The sequence below is a fragment of the Miniopterus schreibersii genome (genome assembly GCF_964146895.1).
Source record: "Miniopterus schreibersii genome assembly, chromosome: 14".
Classification (NCBI taxonomy): domain Eukaryota; kingdom Metazoa; phylum Chordata; class Mammalia; order Chiroptera; family Miniopteridae; genus Miniopterus; species Miniopterus schreibersii.
Window position 1 is genome coordinate 28,973,695 of NC_138114.1, and position 22,871 is coordinate 28,996,565.

Below are 22,871 nucleotides of genomic sequence, written 5' to 3' on the forward strand. Positions count from 1 at the left end.
CAGCACATAAAATTTATTTTTGTGTTTACAACTACTAGGAAGACGATAGATGATAGATGATTGATAGATGATAGATGATATAGATAGATGATAGATAGATATAGATGATAGATGATAGATAGATAGATAGATAGATGATAGATAGATAGATAGATGATAGATTAGATAGATAGATAGATATAGATAGAAGATAGATAGATGATAGATAGATAGATGATAGATAGATAGATAGATAGATAGATAGATAGATAGATAGATAGATAGATAGATGATAGATAGATGATAGATGATAGATATAGATAGATGATAGATATAGATGATAGATAGATACATAGATAGATAGATGATAGATGATAGATGATAGATAGACAGATAGATAATACATAGATTATAGAGTTGTTTTGTTTGTTTTTTGCTGACCCTCAGTCTTGTTTTTTCTCTCCTGTTGAGTAGTTTATTTCAGAAAACATTTTAAGGATAAAAATCTATATATATTTTGTTACTATTTTATACTAGCTTATATTTTTTATATATTCTGTTGAATCATACAAATGTTATCCATAATCTTTCAGTGAAGGCATACTACTCTACATCTAATAGTGATTTATTAATGGATAGAAAAGTCAAATATATTTAAATAGTTTATATAGTGACCTTTACAAAAGATAATTATTTTATATTCAAATTCAAACTAAGTATTGTATTGGAGATAAAGTGGTGAACTAAAATAGATGTATTTCCTGCCCTTGTGAGATTCACTACATGTATTCCTGATATATTTTTAGTGTGGGGACAGATCTAGGGAAAAAATGGTAGGAATTACCAATCTCAATGTATTGCTTAACAAACAAGTATTTAGTAATTTCTATTAGCTTCATCATGAGAACATTTCAGTTTTAACTTTTTAAGAAAATGTCTTTTCCCCCAAAATTGAATATAAAAGAATGCACTACATAGGATGTTCCTATGGACTTGAATATATTTACATGCATCATAAGTGTAGAAGTTACAAAAATGTAACATGAAGTGAACAGAAAATATGAAGACATAAAAGGTTTTGTGTGTGACCTAGAAAGGTTACGGTTTGGGAATGATTGGAGGACTCTTTTGAACTTTGAAGAGATGTCAAATGATAGCCTTGAAAGTTAACCTTCTTAGACATGGGCTTGAAGAATTTAACTTCCCAAATCCCATGGCCAGTTAACGGAGCCAAGTCATTGTGAAATGAAGTGCTGTCTCTAATGAATTCCCTCAGTTACTTAAGACGCCTCCAAGATTGTTCTGTTATGTGTTGGGAAAAGTCGCTCAGTCTAACTCATCCTTTCAAAAGTTCTGATTCCTAAGCTGGAATTAGATCATAATGCTACGAAATTTAGTGATGAAGGGTTTTAAGAAACAACTTTGTTGCTTCTTACTGAGGATAAAGGTGGCTTGTTTTATAGGACATATGTGTTCACAACACCTGTACATAGCACATTGGACGCAGACAGTCTGAGCGTGTGCCACGCGTTCTGTAATTTTATGTGCCCCTCTCTCGGCTCACCTCCCCACCACTGAAAAAGGCTGCTTCTCTAGAGTCCGTGACCGAAGGAGCTATTCACAGAGCTGCGATGCTGGGGAAAGACAGTTCACCTCACCAGGCACCTGACACCTTTCTCACAAAGAGATCTCCTTCTCTGATTACAGCGCCGTGTCCCACTTTAGCCTGTCTGGCATTGTTTTTTCCTAAGTGGTGTACAGCTGTGAAGTTGTGAAAGAAAATATAACTGAAGAATAAAAGGGCTTCTAAATGGTCAGTGTTTCTGATGAAGCTTAAAAATTGAAGCTCAGGAAGGTTAAATAATTCTAGTCGGAGACATTGTCAGCTTCACAGGCTCTGTTCTGCTTAGCAAATGCATTGCTTCATCGGCAAGCGTCAGGCATGGGCTTAAGCGAGCTGCTTGACTCTTCTGGGAAACTAAAGTAGGAAATATAATTCTAAACTTCATCAAGTCAGAGTCAAAACGCAGTTGGTAGGCAAAGGGTTTAATCTTTTTTATAAACAATGTGTTTTGCTTCTTTAAGCCTAAAAAAAGAAATTTGCTTGGTAAATTATTGTTTAATTTCTCAATCTAAATAAATAAGACACTTATAGAATAGAATAAAACCTAATAGATATATTTCCAAAGAAATTCAGATGTTCTTAGAACTTTATCAAGAAATAATTAAGTTTTTCATAGGAGAATTTTTAAGCATACATTAACTTTACACAGACGTTGATTATATTCATGAGCTGAAAGACATACTGGGTACGGAAATCTTCAATGGCCTGTAGGATTCTGAATAATCAATCTAGATTATATTTAAACTGTCACTCCTTCCATTTTAAGAAGGTCACAACAAAACACATAGAATTAATTAGCATACATTAACAATTTGAGCAAAACTGGGTATCCAAGATGGAATATAGTCTTCCACCCAGTCCCAGTCTTTTTTACCTAAATATGTGAGTCTTTTGCTTCTATCCACAGTGTTAGGCAGCAGAAACACCTGTGTGACTAGTTTTGAAACGTGTGTTGAATTTTTTCTTTGATGTGGACTATTAAATGCAAACAACTTTAAATTATTCCCTTTGTTATTTTGAAACTTTATTCAGTTACAAAATGGCTATTCTGAGCACACATGCCAAACTGAATTCTATAAAGCAAAATTTAAACAAACAACTGTTCTAAATTACTCCAGTGCATTGAGGGAATGTTCAAATGTATCTGCTTTGCTATTGGTGATTTATGTTACCCACAACCTAGGGGAATAAAGAGGTACTCTTTTTAAATGTTGACCTAGGAATTGAAAGCTATCTTTTTTAAACATTAAATTTCTTAGGGTTACATTGGTTAATAAGATTATATAGGTTTCAAGTGTACATTTCTATAATATATCATATGTATGCTGTATATTTCATTGTGTGACCATCACCCAAAGTCAAATTATCCCCTATCACCATATATTTGACCTCTTTTTTTTTTTTTTAACTTAAACTTTTTATTGAAAACACACACATAGAAATGTCCCATATCTTGATTGTGCTGCTGGTGGTGAACTTGGAATGTTTATATTTGTCAAAACTCATTGAATTATGTGCTTAAAATTAGTGATTTTTATTTATGATAATTGTACCTCAATAGAGCTGATTTTTCAAAATTTATCTTTATTGTTGAAAGTATTACATATGCCCCCTTTTTCTCCCCATTGACCCTCTCCACTCCGCACCCCCAGGCTTTCCCCATACTGTTGTTTGTGTCCATGGGTTGTGCATATATGCATATAAATTCTGTTACGAATCTCTTCCTGCCTCTGCCCCCTTTTCCTCTGAAATTTGAGTCTGTTCCATGCTTCCATGTCTCTGGACCTAGTTTATTTAGTTCATTGGATTCCACATGTAAGTAAGATCATGACTTGTCTTTCTCTGACTGTCTTATTTCACTTAGCATAATACTCTCCAGGTCCTGCCATGCTGTCTAAAAGGGTAAGAGATCCTTTTTTCCTTTTTTACAGCTGCGTAGTATTCCACGGTGTGAATGTCCCACAGCTTTTTATCCACTCATCTCCTGATGGGCACGTGGGCTGTTTCCAGATCTCAGCTATTGTAAATAACACTGCTGTGAACATAGATGTGCATATATTCTTTCTGATTAGTGTTTCAGGATTCTTAATATATTCCTAGAAGTGGGATCACTGGGTCAAAAGGCAGCTCCATTTTTAAGTTTTTGAGGAACCTCCATACCGTTTCCCTAGTGGCTGCCCCAGTTTGCGTTCCCCCCAGCAGTGCACTAGGGCTCCCCTTTGTCCACACCCTCCCAGCACGTGTCGTTTGTTGACTTCACCGCTTTTACCTTTTACTACCCCTGAGCCCCTTCCCTCTGGCAATCACCATTCTGTTGTGTGTGCCTATGAGCTTTTGTTTGCCTGCTTTTCTTGTTTAGTCATTCATTGCTTTCAATTTTGTATCCCACATATTAATGAAATTATGGTTCTTAATTTTTTCTGTCTGACTTATTTCGCTTAGCACGATATTCTCAAGGTCCGTCCATGTGGTTGCCAATGGCAGTATTTCACTTTTCTGATGGCTGAGTAGTATTCCATTGTATATACGGGCCACATCTTTTTTACCCAGTCATCTATTGAAGGACACTTTGGTTGTTTCCACGTCTTGGCCACTGTGAATAATACTGCAATGAACATTGGATGGATAGAACTTTGTGGATAAATGTTTTCAAATTTTTCGAGTGGATGCCCCAAGGAGGAGTTGCTGGGTCATATGGAAACTCTATTTTTAATTTTTTGAGGAACCTCCATACTGTTTCCATAGTAGCTGTACCAGTTTATATTCCCACCAGCAACCTTTCACTCTCAAAAGTATTGTGGTTTGGAACATAAATTAAACAGCCATCTTACTGCTAATTATAAAATTTGAAATGAAAATAATTGGGTGGTAGATGAAGAAAAGTATTGAAAAACCAGGTCACTAAGTAAATAAGTAAGAGCAATAAGATTAAAACTTTTGCTGTGTGTTTCAACTTATTTATTTTTGCTCACATAAGTGAAAGTTTCACTTTGTTCTTGACAAGTATTTCTTGCAACACCAATTAAAGAAACACTTCTCTTCTGTCTCTTCCAGTTTATGGCAACAAGTTATAGCAGGGTGGGAGTAGGGGCCAGAAGGGAAGTATAAATCAAAATCCTTTTGACACAAACAGGTTGAACTCTACTCTGTGGCCAGTAGGTAATGAACAAGCTAATAATAGCACAATATATTGATATTCTGAAGCTCTGTGTGGCAGCTAAATAGTCTTGAGAGAGGAATGTTTCACTCAGAAATTTAACCAACAGTGAGAATCAAACCATGTGCTATAAAATAACATTAAACTAAACATGATTAATTTTAAAACTAACAATATCCATCACAATATTTTTCTAGTGCTATTTATTGATTTCTCAGTGTTTGTAACCCTCAGAGGTAAGCTCTTGTCACTAGATAACTGATGTGTCGTTTACCGGTTTTAGAAAGAATCATCCTGTGATTCTCCTCTGGAGTGGGACTGACAGCACCCGCCGATTGGAGTTGGCGTTATCAGGGGAAGAAGGATTGCTCAGGCTTTTGCTTGTTGGGATTATGTCAGGATCCTCCTGAATTGCTGTTTTAGGCAAGATATAATATACAAGTAGGGATTGTTAATAACTGTTAAGACTTCTAGAGTATTTCCTGTGCCAGCCATATCACTAAGGGCTGTTTCTCATTTAATCCTCACAAAAGCAATAAAAGGTAAAAAATATTACTTTATCATCATATATTTTTATTGACTTTAGAGAGAAAGAAGAAGGGCGGGAGAGAGAAACATCAATTTTTTGTCCCACTTATGCATTCATTGGTTGATTCTTGTACGCGAACTGACCAAGGATAGAACCCGCAACCTTAGCGTATCTGGACGACACTAACCAACTGAGCTACCCAGCCAGGGCTATCATAATAACTTTTAATATTATTATCCTCATATTTATTCTACAGAAAATAAAACTGAAGCTTTAAGAGATTAAACAGTGTGTCTTTTGAAGGAAATATCTATGTACAAATATACAGTGTGGGGCAAACATAGGTTTACAGTTGTGACTGTACAAAACAGAGTTTACTCTTGTATTATTACTTATAAATTATTGTATTATTTTCTACATGGACAACTGTAAACCTACATTTGCCCCACCCTATATAATGTACGAAGTATATTTGTTTCCCACTCTCCTTAATCTATCTAAGAATAAGCTCAAAACATCGGAACCAAGCATAACACTGTTCTTAACTAAAAATAAATCAATAAGTAAATCAGCTGTTTCTATAGCATATGATTGAATTTCAGAACCTATGAGGGATATATTTGCAAAGATTGTGTTTCACCAGTTAAGCAACTGATTTCTAATGGTAGCGATGTGTAAAATTCATATAATACACTTTTTGCCTTTTTTCTTAGAATGAAATAAGATAGTCAATGATTGTGCAAACATAGAGCAAAAATCCACAGGCAGGTCTTCATGGTCTATCTATAATTATTCTTCATCAAAGCCAGGGCACTTCACAACACGGTGCCTTGCTGAAGAGGTGAACATTCACACTCCTTTGAGGAAAGAGTAAAGGCAAGTGTTCGATTCAGAATTTTTTTCCTGTCTTTTCAGTGATCTTTAGAATTATCGCAGCTCACTGTCTGAGAGAACAGTTATGAAATTCTATTCAAGTACTCCAAGAATGAAATTGACTTCACACACGCGCACACACTCTCTCTCCCTCACACACACACACACACGCGCACACACTCTCTCTCTCTCACACACACACACACACGCGCGCACACACTCTCTCTCTCTCACACACACACACACACGCGCGCACACACTCTCTCTCTCACACACACACACACACACTTTATTCTTGCCTGTATGGCGATAATGCTGAATAGCTTAAGTTAGGGTGTATGAAAAGGAGGAAAATATTGGAAGCAGTCCAGTTTAAAGCCTAGTAGGAAGCCAGTGCTGTAAGGATTCATAAAATAAGAGGTAAGAGACAATCTGGATACTCAGGTAAAATCCTGATTATGGAAAACCAAAAAGAGAGGTCAAATTAATACCAATAGCAACAAAATTCATAAGGCTGACAAAGGGACTGAGAATGAGCAGTAAGTGGATTAATAATGGGAAAGGATTAGTTTTACGTCTGAAACCTTCATCAAAATAATTTAGATTTATATTTTTTAATGCAGATGCCACTTGACTCTAGTTAAATAGAAAAAAATGAAGAAAATATACTGTCACCATTATTTTATTATACTAATAAAATTAATTAAGTAGACAGCCATTGCTCAGAAATATTACCCCTCTACTTTATTCTAAAGCCACTGACATTTCTATATTCACATCTTGATACTATCTTCATGTTTTAATATTTTTCAGAAAAATGTTAATTTTTAGGTGTGAACATACAATAAATAGTTCTTTATGATGCATATAAGACTTCTATCCCAAGGAGCTCCCTTGTCCAAGGAAATTTCACTCCAAGAATAAAAGACATTTACATACTTTTTTCTAGATAGTTACCTGGAAAAAACCCTAGATGTTCTGTTTAAACACAATCACGAGGTCAGCAATGTTTTTTTTCTATATTTGTAGACTCATTAGAAGCTTTTTCTCAGCACCAAAACTGAATTTTTTCTGCACTTTGTACATATTTACATAGGTGATACTTATGCCATTCGATAAGTACCTATTATATTGTCTCAGTGAAAACTACTCAACTCTTTAAGAGTCAGAATATTTTCCATATTTTAACCCAGGCTTGTCTGTTTTACTGGATGCAAACTGAATAGTGAATATAAGCTGTGCCTCTTTGCTTTATATATCGCACCGCTGAAATACACTCTGCACTGTTAGCATTATCTACAATATGCAGCTTATTACCCTTAGATTTATGATGTGTATGGTTCCCCTGTCATCATCCATTGAGCCACGCCTGCCGGGCTAACCCCATGCTTTTAAACATGTTTCTTAGTGATCTGAGAAACTGCCCAATTCCTATACTCTTTCCATCTACTGTGATGCGGCCTCAGGCTGCTGTTCCAAGCTGCTCGCATCCAGACATCCTGAAGTCTGGGGAAACAGGTACTATTCCTGGTCATACTGTTTCTTTAAGCGTTCATGTATGTCCTGGCCACGGCCTGTGCCAGGGATGTTCTCGCCTGTCTGACGGCCTCTTCCTTCTCCAAGAGTAACCTGCAGGACCATCTCTGCCTGCAGCTGCCCTCCAGGGCGCGGGAGGTGTTCCCGGGACGCATGGGGCTTGGTGCTGTTGCTATTACAGCAGATACTCCACTTGGGGGTTACACACCTGTGTGTGTGTGTGTGTGTGTGTGTGTGTGTGTGTGTGTGTGTGTGTGTTGTTGTTTTTGACTCAGAAGAGGTGAAGAACAGCTCAGAGGCAAGATTAAATCTTCACTGCTATCTGCTCTGTAAATAACACAGTCAGGCAACTAGAATTTGATAACTGCTTTTTGGGGATAGACATCCTAAGTTAATGTCATTATTTAATTAGTGGATGAACAATGATAAAAATGTCAGAGAGATACCGAATATGATATACTTACCTCAGCAATATGTTCTTCCTCCTCTAATTACTCATATAAAATGCTTTCTATGCTTGATAAGTTAATATGCAAAGGAGTTAGAAGCAAAATGTAGATTTAAATCTAGAATTTTTATCCTAATGTGTTAGAACACTCATGAATTGATGATAAATTATTGGTTTAGAGACCAACACTTTCTATGAACACGTTACATAATAATTAAGCTCTTTGCTTCAAGGAATTTTGTAGTTACCACCTCAAAAAAAAATATATAGTTTGGATTTGAATATTTAAACATTTTCTATATGTATTTGTAGAATGACTTATATTACCATCATTTAGCTCAAATACTTAAGAATGACCTACTTTATACCCATTTGAATTTATTATTTATGTAGATAAAGAAATATAAAAAATAATATAAGCAGGAATTTTTCTTATAAGGTTTTGGTAATTTCATTTGCACAATTGTAGAAAAAAATAAAATGTGATTAGAAGATAAAATATTTTGGAAATGTTATTGAGAAAGAAAGAACTCAATCTAGTAGATATAAAAATATTGAATTACTCTTTGAGCACTGGAATTTTTAAGCAGCCTAAATTCCCTTTGTCAAGTCACCTAATTTTTAAAAAATGTATTAACTTAATTGTGAATAATACATATAAATGCTTATAAATGCTCTGAATATAAGTATTGACTAAACTGCTTCAGATTTTCTCATTCACAATGGTGAAGTATAAATAAAAGCCTTGGTTCTTTTTTTTTGTGGAGACACAACTTTCTGCTGCTATTTTCCTCATAAATGTTTCTTTTTGAAAAGATAATTGCTTTTCATAGGTGATTTAAAGATACTTGCTTTTGGAGTATAACATCTGTGCAGTTCCTGAGTTGTAATAAAATTTTTGATAAGGGTTAGCTTATTTCTGCATTATTACTAATTTACCAGTCTAATTTCACATTCCTAGATTTTCAAAACTAAGGTGGAAGGAAATAACAGTGTAAGCATGTTTATCTAAGCACATTCTGACATATTTAATAAGATCTACTTAAAATATTATATATAAATTTAAGTGTAAAAACATAGCATAGGGAATTGCCGAATTATTTATTCTGATACTTCTGGCAGTGATAAGGTGTATTTTTTTCCTATTTTTCTCTTTAAATGTATATTGACATACTATTTTCATACATTTATTCCCTGAGGGAGCACACTGTGAAAATTATTTGATTTAAGGATAAAGTGAAAATTATTTTTACTGCGAGATTTTCTATACAGAAAATGCAAACTTTGAAGGTATAATTTAAATATCCAGCTGGTATTGACCTAAATGATTTGTCTACCCTCCTGAGTGTTTCTTAAGGATAGAAAATGAAATTTGAAACATCTTTATCACAATATTATTTTAATAAGTTTGACAAGTTCAAAGCTACTTTTCTTATTATGTATCCTAATGTGTACAGATTAAATGAAAAATATAAGCTTCTTTTATTTTCATGTTGAGATAGCAAATGGCTTCTGTTCAGAGAATATACACATACAATTGCCATTGGAGTGTGAAAGAATTTTTGCTTTAACTGGTCAATACCTGGCTTTGTAATAGTTTCAACTTGTGCCATTAAGAGAGAAATATAAAGAAATTATTTTTGTTATTTCAACTAGAATATGCCGTCTATGGGTTTATATAAAATAAAAATGAAAATACATATTTACATATATTTTATGAAATGGCACATATAATTATTGTTAGATTTTCTTGTAAGGAAATTTAAAACTTTGAAGATTCAATATAAACTTTCAAGTTTTATTAAAATAAATGATTTCCTTATCTCCTTAATAATATAAATTTGAAAATCTATTTCAGTATATAAATATAATTCTTTTAAAAATAGATACATATAGTATATTACATCTATAATACAGAATTTCATCTATCTATCTGTCATCTAGCATCTATCTATATCTATTCCTAATTGTAGGACATTGTGATTGTGTCCAGTGTTGGTATCACAACTGATACATCATACCTCATACAAAGATATTTGAAGATATATGTGAATATACCTGTAGCATAATTTTTTAAATATAGAATTGTTATTCATTGTAACACATGTATTTTAATATTTGGTAGATATCACCAAATTATTTTCAGTAGAAGTTGTAGCATTTCTATTCATTAACCATGTATGAGAGAGAACCTGTTTCCCCACACTTTTTCCACCATAAATAACCAGATTTTATCTTTGACAATCTGATACGTGAAATATGGATCTCCTGGTTTTGTTATGTATTTTTCTCATTAATGTTATATTAGTGTGTATGTATTTGTGTGTGCCTTGATAGGTAAGTATAATTTATAGTGATATAATATGAAAAATGAAATTTAGAAATGATTTAAACTGAAAATTATAAATGGGTGCATATATATATGTAATATACACTATATATCATATATAGTGCATAGTGTGTGTCTATATGTGTGTGTACACTAGAGGGTAATTAACAAATAAAACCAAAATAACAATGACTTCAAACATCAAAATTTTATTTCTAACACATGCCAAGTTTTATCTGTTTCTGTACCTAGGAGAGCCATGCTTCATATTATGATTCAGGAAACCAGGCTCAACTGGATTCCAAGGCTTAATATAAGGCTTTTCCCACGATTATCATCCATGGGAAGGGAGAAGCTAGATAGAACTGAGATTATTTACTTCATCTGTCCAAAAATGACATATATCACTTCTTCTCATGGTCTCACACGTTTTATGTGGTCCTGCCAAGTGTGGGAAGCAGAATATTTCATTTTTCAAGAAAAAAGGGCAATATGTATACTAGTAAACATTGGTATTTTTTATCATCTTGCATTTCTCTTACTCAGAAAATGCAAATGAGCTGTGCTACACAGGGGCCCTCCCACCATACAGGGGCTTCTACCAAAAGTTTTCACCTGTTAACGTTTTGCTCAGTAAAGATACTTTCTACTTATTTGAAAATGTGTCACTTATTTTTGAGGATTTCCAAAGGGGCTCTATGATAGGACGTCTGACTTGATGAACTGATTGAAAAACATAAAAATTGTCTTTTTATGAATATGAAAAGGAAAGAGCATTAACTGTCCCTTCAGGCCATGCTTCAAAATAGTGGATGAGATACCTGTAGTCTTTTTTCAAAAGTCACACTTCCTTTTCTCCTGGAAGGTGCTGACCAACTTGGACATTTCCTGGGGCGTCACTTAATCCTATCTTTCCGTTACTTAGATTTTTTTTAATGATGCTTTATAATTGATCTTCAGCAGTAAGGCACATCCAAGTTTTAGTATGTTTACAACTTTTTCAAAACAATATTTTTAATAAAATAACTGCATCACTTAATTTATTTTCAGGATGAGCGAATAGATTGTGCTTATTCTCTTTCCTTAATCTCATTCCTGCATTGGTAAGAAACTTGCTATGCATATTTGACATATGAGAGCCAAATTTTTGTTATGCTTTTTCATTTTCATTTTTCAACTTAAGCGAGGCCTGTTTTAAACAAAGATAGATGTCCAAATTCCTAGTAATAGGGCAGTTTTCCTTAATTCTGAGCAATAGGAAAATAGTATATCCATTATAAGACAAAAACAATAGGAGCACCTTATCTTATAGCACAAGATAGCATCCTAAGTCTTACTACATATGCGATCTTACCTTAATACCATAATATATTCCTTTGTCATAAAAACAATTTCAAGAATATCACATAAAGTGCATTGCTAACATATCCAATTCAAGCACTCTATTAGTTTCCTAGGGCTGCCATAACAAATTAGCACAGTCTTAGAGGCTTTAAAAAACAGAAATGCATTTTTTCACAGTTCTGGAAGTCAGAAACCTAAAGTGTCAGCAGGGCTGCACTCCCTCGGAAAGCTCTGAGGGAAAATCTATCTTTGCATCTTCTAGCTTCTGGTGACTCTGGGCATTTCTTGATTTATTGCAGCATCACACCAGTCTCGTCTTCCATGTTCACATGGCATTCTCCTGTGTCTCTCTGTCTTCCTCTTGCATTTTGTATAAGAACGCATATCTTTGGGTTTAGGGACTACCCAGTTAACCCAGTATAATTTCATCTCAGTGTCTTCAACTTACTATCTGCAAAGACCCTTTTTCCAAATAAAGATCGTGTTCACATGTTCTAATTGTTAGAACTTGGACATATCTTTTGGGGATCGCTCTTTAACTCAATATAAACTTTTTTTTTAAATGTGGATCTTAGTTAAAGAACCTTTGATGTAGAAGAAAAACATATTGCCTAATATATGACAGTGATTAAAAATTTAAACATGATGTTATGCTTGCATTGCTCACAGTTTCTGCTTTTGTAAGTATCTACCCTTATATTTCTACGCATCCAAATATTCTCTACCCTGAAAAGGCTCATCTCAGATATAATTTCCCTAAGAAATCTGAATTTCCTTATAGATATGAATGATCTCCTTACAAACTTAAAATAATCCAATAATTTTTGCTTTTCTTATGATGGTGAAAAGTTTCTGTCTTGTGCTGTGGTATAATCAATACCTCTTCCTAGTCTATTTTTTAATGATCACATTACTGTTTTACAAAGAAGAAACAGGAACCTTGAAAGGCTCAGCATGTAAGGGGCAGAGTCAGGATTGCGACTCAGGTTAGTGAGACACTGATGCCAAGCTGTCAGTCATTACATATGCCGGTGTTTAAGGTATGTTTAGTTTCGAAGCGTTGTGAAAAGACATGGATTTGAAGATCTCACTTCAAGACTTGCCTGTATTCTAATGTGTGATCTTGGTGACACCACCTAACCTCTCAGTCTCAGAGGAAATGAAAACCCTTATTTTTTTAAATCATTTTGATATAGCAATTAACAGACATTTATTTAGAACAAACAAACAAACAAAACAAAAAATGTCAAGTTATAGAATTATGTTACATTTTCCCAATTTATTCATGGTATTATTTTCCCAATGAATATTTCATACCTTGTCTTTTTTCTCAAACCCCCAACATACCTTTCTTGTGCCCAGACTTCCCCATGTCCTGTGCCCTCTCTCGAAGCAATGAATGAGCGTGCCCGTCCCTGCAGCCCACTCCCCTTCGCAGCACGGGGGCTGCTCTCACATCACGCCCCTCTGGCTCCCCGCTCTGCCTGCGCTGCTCCCTCCCCTGGGTTACCCCCGGAGGAGCCTGTCTGCCTCCACGAACATGGACTCACTCCTCCAATTCTTTCACTAACCATCACCACTCTCTTACAGCCCCGCATTTTTCTGTGCACTTGTACAGAAAAAAGAATTGTCTAAACTCTCCCTCTCTCTCTATATATAGATTTTTGATTGAAGGAGAAAAGTGCACAACTTTAAGCTCAAATACAAGCTCTTATTGGAAGTTTAAATGCCAATCTTAGTGATACTCACAAAAAGATAAGTAGCCAATACCCAAAACTGATTAAAAGATTGTCTGGAACCATCTTTAAATCCTAAAAGTAATAGAAAAAGCATACGGGCATGTCATCAATATGACTTTACCCTGGAAATCTGTATGATCCTTAAAATTGTTCACATGATTATAAAATTTAGAATGTAAATCGGTACTTGAGCAATGATGATGACTGTCCTAAATGCATACTTACTTTGGTAAGATAGATATGCATCCAAGAAAGCTTTTGTGGATATATATTCACACACATTTTGTATTATTTTTTAAAGTAACTACATGACACATCTGAAAATTCTTTTTGAGAAAATTCTGACAATAGAATTACTAAAATTTTCATGATGAGCATCCCGGAACATTATCTTTATAGATGTTGCATATATTACTGAAGTAGATTTCTTCCAGGCAGAAAGACACTCTAAACTGTTATAATTTTCAAAGAACGTGGCTATGAAAAGAGGTTCTGTGGAATGCGATGTTGGTATCGTGGTCCCAAATACACAGAGAGCTATGATTATGTAACCTGCAGTTCATGACAAAGTCATTCTGGAGCTTTCAAAGTGTTATACCACCAGCTAGACAGCAAAAGCAGTTGTGTGGGTGTTTTTTTTTTTGGGGGGGGGGCTAACACTATGTGTTAAAAATAGTTTAACTAAAACAATTTAATATTTCATAGTTCTCATTAAAATCAAAATACTCTGTTTCATTGAAAATATTGTAGAGGACCAAAAAATGGGGCATTATATTTGCACAAAGAAGCTAATATCAGTTTAAATTCAGCAAAGTTTTCAGCCCCCCATTTTATCTCTGCCAGCTTCACTCACTTACAGTATCTTCCTGAATCTTAGTCTTATCAACTGTGACTGCTGACACATCATAACGCAGCCTAATGCACACACGCATCTTCTTTCCCCAGTTTCTCTTTTCTGTAACCTAACACTCATTTTTATCCCGTCCACTGCAATTGTATTTCATTATTTTTAATCTTTATATACCCTTTGTATATCAGCTTTTGACAAAATATACTTTTGAAATGTATGACAGATTGGTGGGTATGGACAAAGGGATGGAATTTATTTCTTCCTCAAATTTTTCTTTCACTATAATCATTATTAAAATAGCAACTTCAAAATCATCCAAAGATCTGATTTCATCTTTGCCCATGGGCATCACATTAATAAGTTTCTAATCTTAAGACTCTCCTTCCTTTCATCCACAAAGGATCCCTGATTCTGATTTATTCATCCAAGTCTGAAACTGGAAGGTGGTTGGTGGGGGGGAGAGTTTCTAGCCATTCATTTGCATGAAAGTTAGTATTCTTTAATGATATTTTTTCTAAGAGAAATATCCTGCTGAATCATGTAAAATTGGAGACTTTTCAAAGTTTTAAAAGTCACACTGCATGCTTTCTGAGTAGTAATTAAAAACTTGCACCTTTGAACTTTAGCAATAATTCTAAGGGGAAACTTTATAGTGACTACTGCTTAACTAAACCAGAATGCTAATTAAGTAGAAACAAGCCATAATTTATATTTCCATACATGATTTGTTTTAAGACTTTGCTTTGTTTTTCAAAAAATTCTTCTTAAACAAGGTACTTATTTATCACTTTCCATTAATTTTACCATTTCAACAAAAGTATTAAAATAGGACTCTGTGGCTTACATTCATTTCTTTTTAGTGATTTCTCTATGAAGACCCATATTAAAAATAGATATTATAGGTTACAGGGGGCTCTGCTAATAGTGTACTCAGACATGGGGAGGGGGGTTCTTATAACTCATAAGAGATAAACCGTTTGAGGAAGAAAACATTATTTAAGTTATATTTGCCCCCCAAACATAAAGAAACCAATACAATAATCATATTGAGTTACCATTCACTGATAGGACAAAATTTTACAATTATAATATATATATATATATATATTTAATTTAATAATTTTTAAGTTAATTAAAGTTTCCAGAGACTGCGCGTTCTTGGGTAAACTGAATTTGTAATGACTATGAAGCTGGGATATACTGTAGCTCATGGGAATATCTGGACTTAAGAAAATAAATTTTCATGATTTGTACCTTTAATTTTAAGTCTTATATTTGTTAATTACTTTCTGAACAATGATATTTCTTTTTTTTTTTTTGAAAAATTTTAAAATTTATCTTTATTGTTGAGAGTATTAAGGATGTCCCTTTTTTTTCCCCATTGGCCTCCTCTACCCTGCATCCACCCCCAATCCCAGGCTTTCACTATTATCTGGGTCCTTGGGTTTTGCATATGTACATATAAGTTCTTTGGTTAATCTCTCCCCACCCACCCACCCCCACCTTCCCTCTGAGATTCGTCAGTCTGTTCCATGCTTCTATGTCACTGAATCTATTCTGTTCATCAGTTTATTAAGTTCTTTGGATTCCACATATAAGCGAGATCATGTGATGTTTTTCTTTCTCTGTCTGGCTTATTTCACTTAGCATAATTTTCTCCAGGTCCATCCATACTGTCCCAAAGGGTAAGAGATCCTTCTTTACAGCTGCATAGTATTCCATGGTGTAAATGTCCCACAGCTTTTTTATCCACTCATCTCCTGATGGGCACTTGGGCTGTTTCCAGGTCTTAGCTATTGTAAACTGTGCTGCTATGAACATCGGGGTACATATATCCTTTCTGATGAATGTTTCAGGATTCTTAGGATGTATTTCTAGAAGTGGGATCACTGGGTCATAAGGCAGCTCCATTTTTAATTTTTTGAGGAACTTCCATCCTGTTTTCCATAGTGGCTGCCCCAGTCTGCATTCCCCCCAGCAGTGCACCAGGGGTCCCCTTTCTCCACATCCTCCCAGCACGTGTCATTTGTTGATTTGCTGATGGAGCCGTTCTGGCAGGTGAACACTGGCTGTTCTTTATAAGGAATGCTCTACGACCAGCTCAATGTTGCTTTTGTTTTCTTTATCTGCCCTGCAAATAGTAATCAACTCCTGCCAGGTGGCTCAGTTGGCTGAGCCTTATCCCCACTCGCCAAGGTTCTGGGTTCCATCCCTTTAAGGGCACGCACCAGAATCAACCAATGAATGCATCAATAAGTGGAACAACAAACTGATGTTTCTCTCGCTTTCTCTCTCCCCTTATCTCTCCCTCTAAACCACAAACACACACACACACACTTGGGCTTTTCTCATTTCAGTGTGCTCATTCCTTTCAAACTCAACTTTTTCCTAAAAAATTATGGGAAATATATTTACATCTAAGACTAGTATTGAGATGATAGTTTAGAAAAGATAGATTTAATGGAAATTCATTATAATTGGAAATTAAATTTTAATACTCCTAATTTGGAATCCATTTACTAAAGTACATTGAAATGACATATTAAGCAAAAAATATGAAATATGGTATTTGCGCAATAGTAAAATAATGAGGAGATTAAATTGATTTATTTCTGCAGTAGAAGCCGAGTGTCTGACATGCACTAATTATACAATAAATTCTTATTGAGTAAATGCCTGTGAATCACTAAAACAAATATCCAATATGGCAGCAATAATGGACATAGGTTTTGAAATCCACTCTCTTTTTACAATTTTGACTTATTTATTTTATTAAACTAACTAATATGTCTAGGTTATTATAATGTGGTTTATACCTGTTATTGATTAAATTGAATATTGAATATTTTCTAATAGGATACAATGTTTAAGTGTGAATTGCATATGCTAATTATATTTGTCAGTAATTTGTTTGCTTGGTGAGGCATATTTCCCAGAAAGAAAACCAATGTCTGTCCCTCCTCTATTTAAAGTTTTGTGATTAAAACTATTATTTAAAAAAAGAAAAAGAAACCCCCTACAGACATGTTAAGGTACTGATTGAATTTTCTATAGGTACACCAAAGTTTGTAGAAGAACTTCTAAACTTATACTCTCCTTATGTGTATCATGTATTTGCAGGAAATGTATTTTGAGTTAAACCAGTCTCATTTAATGTTTACAATTGTTGGATATATATTTAAACTGAAATGCAACACATTGCCCATAAACAGTTGAAGTGATGGCAAGATTAATTTCTATGGATTTCTTCACTTCCTCAGTTATGAAATTATTTTCATCAAATAAGTGATACCACCACATCGATAGTGTGTGTGTGTGTATATGTGTATATATACACACATACATATATGTATATGCACACTCAGGCATTGTGGCATGTCAGGTAACCCTGGTTTTCCTGGGCAGACTAAAGAGGTGCCTTAGATCTCACAGTGCCCAGTGAAAGCATATGTTATTTTTCTGCCTTTACCTAGAATTAACTACTATCTGGCCATTTCTGTCTTTGAAGCAGAATTCATTTCATGACTAAAATAAATATGTGAATGCAAAATGACATCAATATCTATATGTAAAGTATAAAATCTAAATTTATCTCTTTATATAGATTTTATGTGTAAAAATGTAATATAAAGTCATATAAATATATTTCATTATAATTTATAATATATGCAAATATATATCATTATACTTGTATTATATAAGTACAATATATTTTATAAATATATTTTACATCATATATAAATATGTAATATAAAATTATAAGCATAAATATATTTCTTATGGATAGATAATATAAATCATATATATTATAATAAGATAAAAATATAAAGTTATCTAGAAAGACAAAATATATCTGGAAGAATCTTTGAAATTTTATTTTCTTGGAATTTATAACGCAAAGAAAAAAGAAGATTCATCAGGTTGTGCTTATAGGTGATACCTATTCTCTGTATTGATGAAACATTCTTAACGCTTCCCACCGTGGGCAGGTAGAAGAAAGCTTTCCCACCAGTCAGTTAGGGAAATTCATATTGGGTGTGCTGAGAGGGGGTCACCTTGGAAAGCCTGTGTCTTCTATTTGATAGTTGAGATTTCTTTGAAAGGAAGTTTGCTTTATTCCAGCAAGTGGATAGTATGTATTTCTACCAAGAAATAGGGAACAGTGACAAATGATATTTTTATAGCTCTGTCTAGATGTGGTCAGAAATTAGAAGTACCAGAGTTTGACTGAACAGACTATTGAAGGGCAGATGCGCATGTCTAGCTCTCGCTTCACTGAGAGATTCCAGCTTGCTTCCCGACATGGTATTGATATGGGATTTCTCATCATAGGATTGGCAATGGGCTCCAAACTTTGATGTAGCAAAGAAATTAGTGGTAATTCGCAGTAGTCAGGGACAGAGGCTTAAGTTAAAAAAAAATAAAAAATGATATTGTAAAAAATGTACCAGAGGGAAAAACTGCCATGATGTCAATTTTGGCTGCTTTTGCTGTGTGTCCCTGCAACCAATCCAGGTGGAGGGAGCAGAGCTACACATGTCAAAGGTAGAACTTTACATGTTACAAGTCTTTGGATTTATATTTGCAAATGAAAAGCCTTTATTAGCCTTCCAAGGGATGAACAGCAGGTCTATATTTTAGACAGTAGACATCTCCGAGCGTGCTTTCAGCTGGGGTTGTTAGAATAGTTATGTTTTTCTTGTGAAGTTCTTTAGTTATGTCATCAGAAAGCATTTTTGTCTGTTATAATCTTACTTAATTTTCTGAATGATAATTAAGTGTAAATGGACAGTATAAAGTTTTGAAAATACAAGCTTCTATTTTCGTACACTTATACTTCTTTTAGTAATTTTTTATGCTTTGATTTCAGAGAAAGGAAGGGAGGGAGAGAGAGAGATAGAAACATCAATGATGAAACAGTCATTGTTGGCTGTCTCCTGTATTCCCCCTACCAGGGATCGAGCCTGCAACTGGGGCATGTGCCCGGACTGGGAATCGAACCTGGATCTCCTGGATCATAGGTCAATGCTCAGCCTCTGGGCCATGCCAGCCAGGCATACACTTATTACTTTTTAACATATTATATAACTTGCTTATGTTTACTGTTTGTTTCTCTTCATGTTGCTAGTGTGGAAAATTCCTGAGAGAAGAGGTATGAGTGATTTATTTTCTTGACATTTTTCAATGGCCTAGAAGAGTGAGTGGTACCTCAGAGACCCTCCACAAATGCTTGTAGAATAAATGAATTTCTGAGAACACTGAATGCCAAAGAAATGAGTATTAGTTTTATCTGATAGGGAACACAATTCAAAATTGTGTGAAATTCAAAATTGGTATGCTGTGTCTTGAGTAATTGCAATTAAATATTCCTGAGCATGTGGAAAAATATATCATAAATTTCATGAACATCAAACCACTTACATATACGATTATAACATAATTGAAAGAGCTGTGTGTGTGTTTTCCAAAATTTTTGACAGTAAAATACTGTTTCCGAATTTTTATGGCAAAACCAGAGTGTTGAACATGCCAAGTTAAATTATCTCCTGAAAAACAAGTACAACAGACTTATTTATAGGTCAGCTATACTCCATTTTTTAAGAACTGGCCATGCCCTAGATTGCTAGAGCATAACGTTTATGGGTCAAGACTATTTCAGGGGAAATCTGTACTTAGAGAACTTTGCAGAGTTTGATGGGGAATGTACAATAAAGGCAAGTACCATGTTGGAGCTGTTGTATGAAATGTCTTTCATTTATCTACAATATGCAATCATTTAAGGAGATTTGGGGTTTTATCACTTATAAGAACTCTTCTTACAATTCTAGAGATTGTAAAACTAGTGATGAAACAGGTTTCTTATCTAAAGCGTTTGATCTGTTCCAACTTATTTGATGACAGAAGTGCCACTGTCAGCAGATTGGCACAATATGTGCATTAATCATGCTGCTCCTTAGTCTTTTGGTTGGATAAGCATCGCCTCTTTCCAGGAGGCATCCTCTCATATCTTTATCGAGAACTGAGATTTTCTTTTTCATTCAATATGTGTTCTATATTTGGGAGTATCAGGTTGACATGGTGAGTCACAGCTTTCAGTTTGCTGAAAATACTGAGTCCATTGAAATGATTTAAAATCCTTCGAAAATAATAAAAATATAAATTAAAAAGTAAAAAAAAGTTACTATCTTTCTCATTTTTCAAAAATAAGCAAGTGTAACACATTCTCCCAACTATTCCTATTGCTCCAGGTGGTAAGTACTATATTTATCCTAAATGAATTTTATGCACATTTTTTATTGTGATGTTTTAAAAAGCAAAAATGTGATCTTCTAATAAAAAAAAAAAAGTCTAGGATCACGGATCAAGAGGTTCTATTTCTGAAGACATAATAATAGCAGTGACTTTAATGATTTTAAAGTTATGACCCATCAGGTTGTTTACATTTTTAAGTCTGTTCAATGAAACCAAATGGTTTGAATCAGAAACAAAAGAAAATACCATAATTTCTGAAAGCATAATACCAAAACCTAAGCTAGTAAGAGGGAGATCAAGTTGCTAGACTAAGGACCCACAAAGTAACACACTTTGTTCTTTTGGCATTTGGTAAGATATTGCTTTACCTTTAAGTTTTGTTTTTTTCCTAATAAATGTGCTTTAAGTGTTTTCACTCTCTTTTGTTTTTTAATTTTAAATACTATTTTCTGTTTCTTAATGTTCTCACAAAAGTAGGAATTGAAGCCATTATTTGCATAAATCTTAGAGTACACTCTAGGTTTGGGAAGAGGGGTGCAATATCCTTCCTTTTGGGTATCACGGAGCAACACGGCAGGCTTGTCTTGAGCTCTGTCAGTAACCCTTGAAACCTCCTGAGCCACTGCGTGTTCTCTTAGAAATTTTATATTGTTTTCTGTAATGAACTTAACAGAGGTTTCAGACTTGCAAACTGCACCACTTCCTCAGTCAATTCACCAGTTTGTAATCTTGAGCCAGGGAATGTGATGTTTTCTCCACAGGATGGAATAGTAATTCCTACCTTAGAGGCCATGCTACAGACAGATTAAGAAAAATAGGTGTTAAAGCACTAAGAGTCCACAGATGCTGAGACAAAAATATTCATATTAAGCTTATGGAGTGCTCACTTTGAGCCACTCTTCTAAGCATGTATTTATAACCATTTACTTATTTAATCCTCAAAACACACCTATGAAGTAGGTACTCTGTTATCTCCATGGTAATAATGGAGATGGTGAAAATGATGCATAGATGCTATTTAATTTGCTCAAAGCCATATAGCAGGTAAGCTGAAGAGCTTGAATTTAAAAAGAAGCTGCACTCTAATTCACTGGCTCTTATAAGTAGTAGCATTGGTCAATTTTTTTACCTTACTTTCAAGTAAGCTTGGATTGTTATGTTCTCTTGATGTCTAAAGATGGGCTCTTCTTTGGGCTCTCTGTGCCAAGAAGTTATAAAAGCAGAGGCTCAATCCTTTACCAGTTAAGAAAAAAAAGTGTAAGGGCCAGTTAGAAAGATTGCATTTTAGTTTTACAGAAACACAAGAATAGATCCCATTATAAAATATATGTGATCTAGTGCAGTGACCTTTGAAATTTAAGGACTGTGCATCCTGTAAGTCAGAAAATTTTGAGCTTGCAAGTCTACAAAAAATTTTAAATAAATTATATGTATTTATATATGCTACTGTGCAAATAAACTTTATGAAGCTCAGAAACGCAAAAATGAATGAAATAAAATGCATGTAAAAGCATAATTAAAATATTTTCTCTGTGAGTCTTGATGAATGGTTTCCACAACTGGTCTAGGAGTGCGAATCCTGGGCAGGAGTCATAAACTGAAGGGCCTCCGAGAACAATATGGCCTGCCAGAAACATTTAGTCTATATAGAGGCCTGGACAATCATCTAAACACTAGGCAATCTCACATGGAAATTTGGATTTCTACCATCTTCTGGAAAATGAGAAGACCTGGCAACACTGGTTTGCATTCCCACATGAAAAGCAATGACAGGTGCTGAGCACCAGCTGGTCCCTTCACACAGACCCCCGCACTTCACAGTTTATCACAGCCTTCACCAAGCTATTGTCCTTTCTGGCTAATTCATGCTTTTATCTTGTTCCCTGTAGGCATTTGAGTCTGGAATTTCTGAATTAGAGGAACAGAGTCCCTATTCTTCTACTACCTCCACATAAGCAAGGTCATATTGAGCAATTTTGTGTGAATAAATTCTTCAGTTTACCAAGAAACTGAGTACATCATTCTTTCAATATGACTTGCTGGTGTGTTCACTGGCCACTAATATCTCATTCAGTTTCTTTATTTACTGGGAGGTTGCAAAGGAAAACAAAGGAATTAAAACAAAATTTATCCAAATGCTTCTAAAGACAGATGTGGGAAAAATTGGTGGTTTATGCTTAGTCTTAGTTGGCCATGGTTAAATTAGTCTCT

At 34.5% G+C, this 22,871-nt stretch overlaps 1 protein-coding gene across 1 annotated transcript in view; it reads left to right on the forward strand.

The window, feature by feature from the left end:
• Positions 1–22,871, forward strand: part of PCDH15 (protocadherin related 15) — a 904,849-nt gene that overhangs the window by 450,125 nt on the left and 431,853 nt on the right. The gene's annotated exons all lie outside the window — the stretch shown is intronic.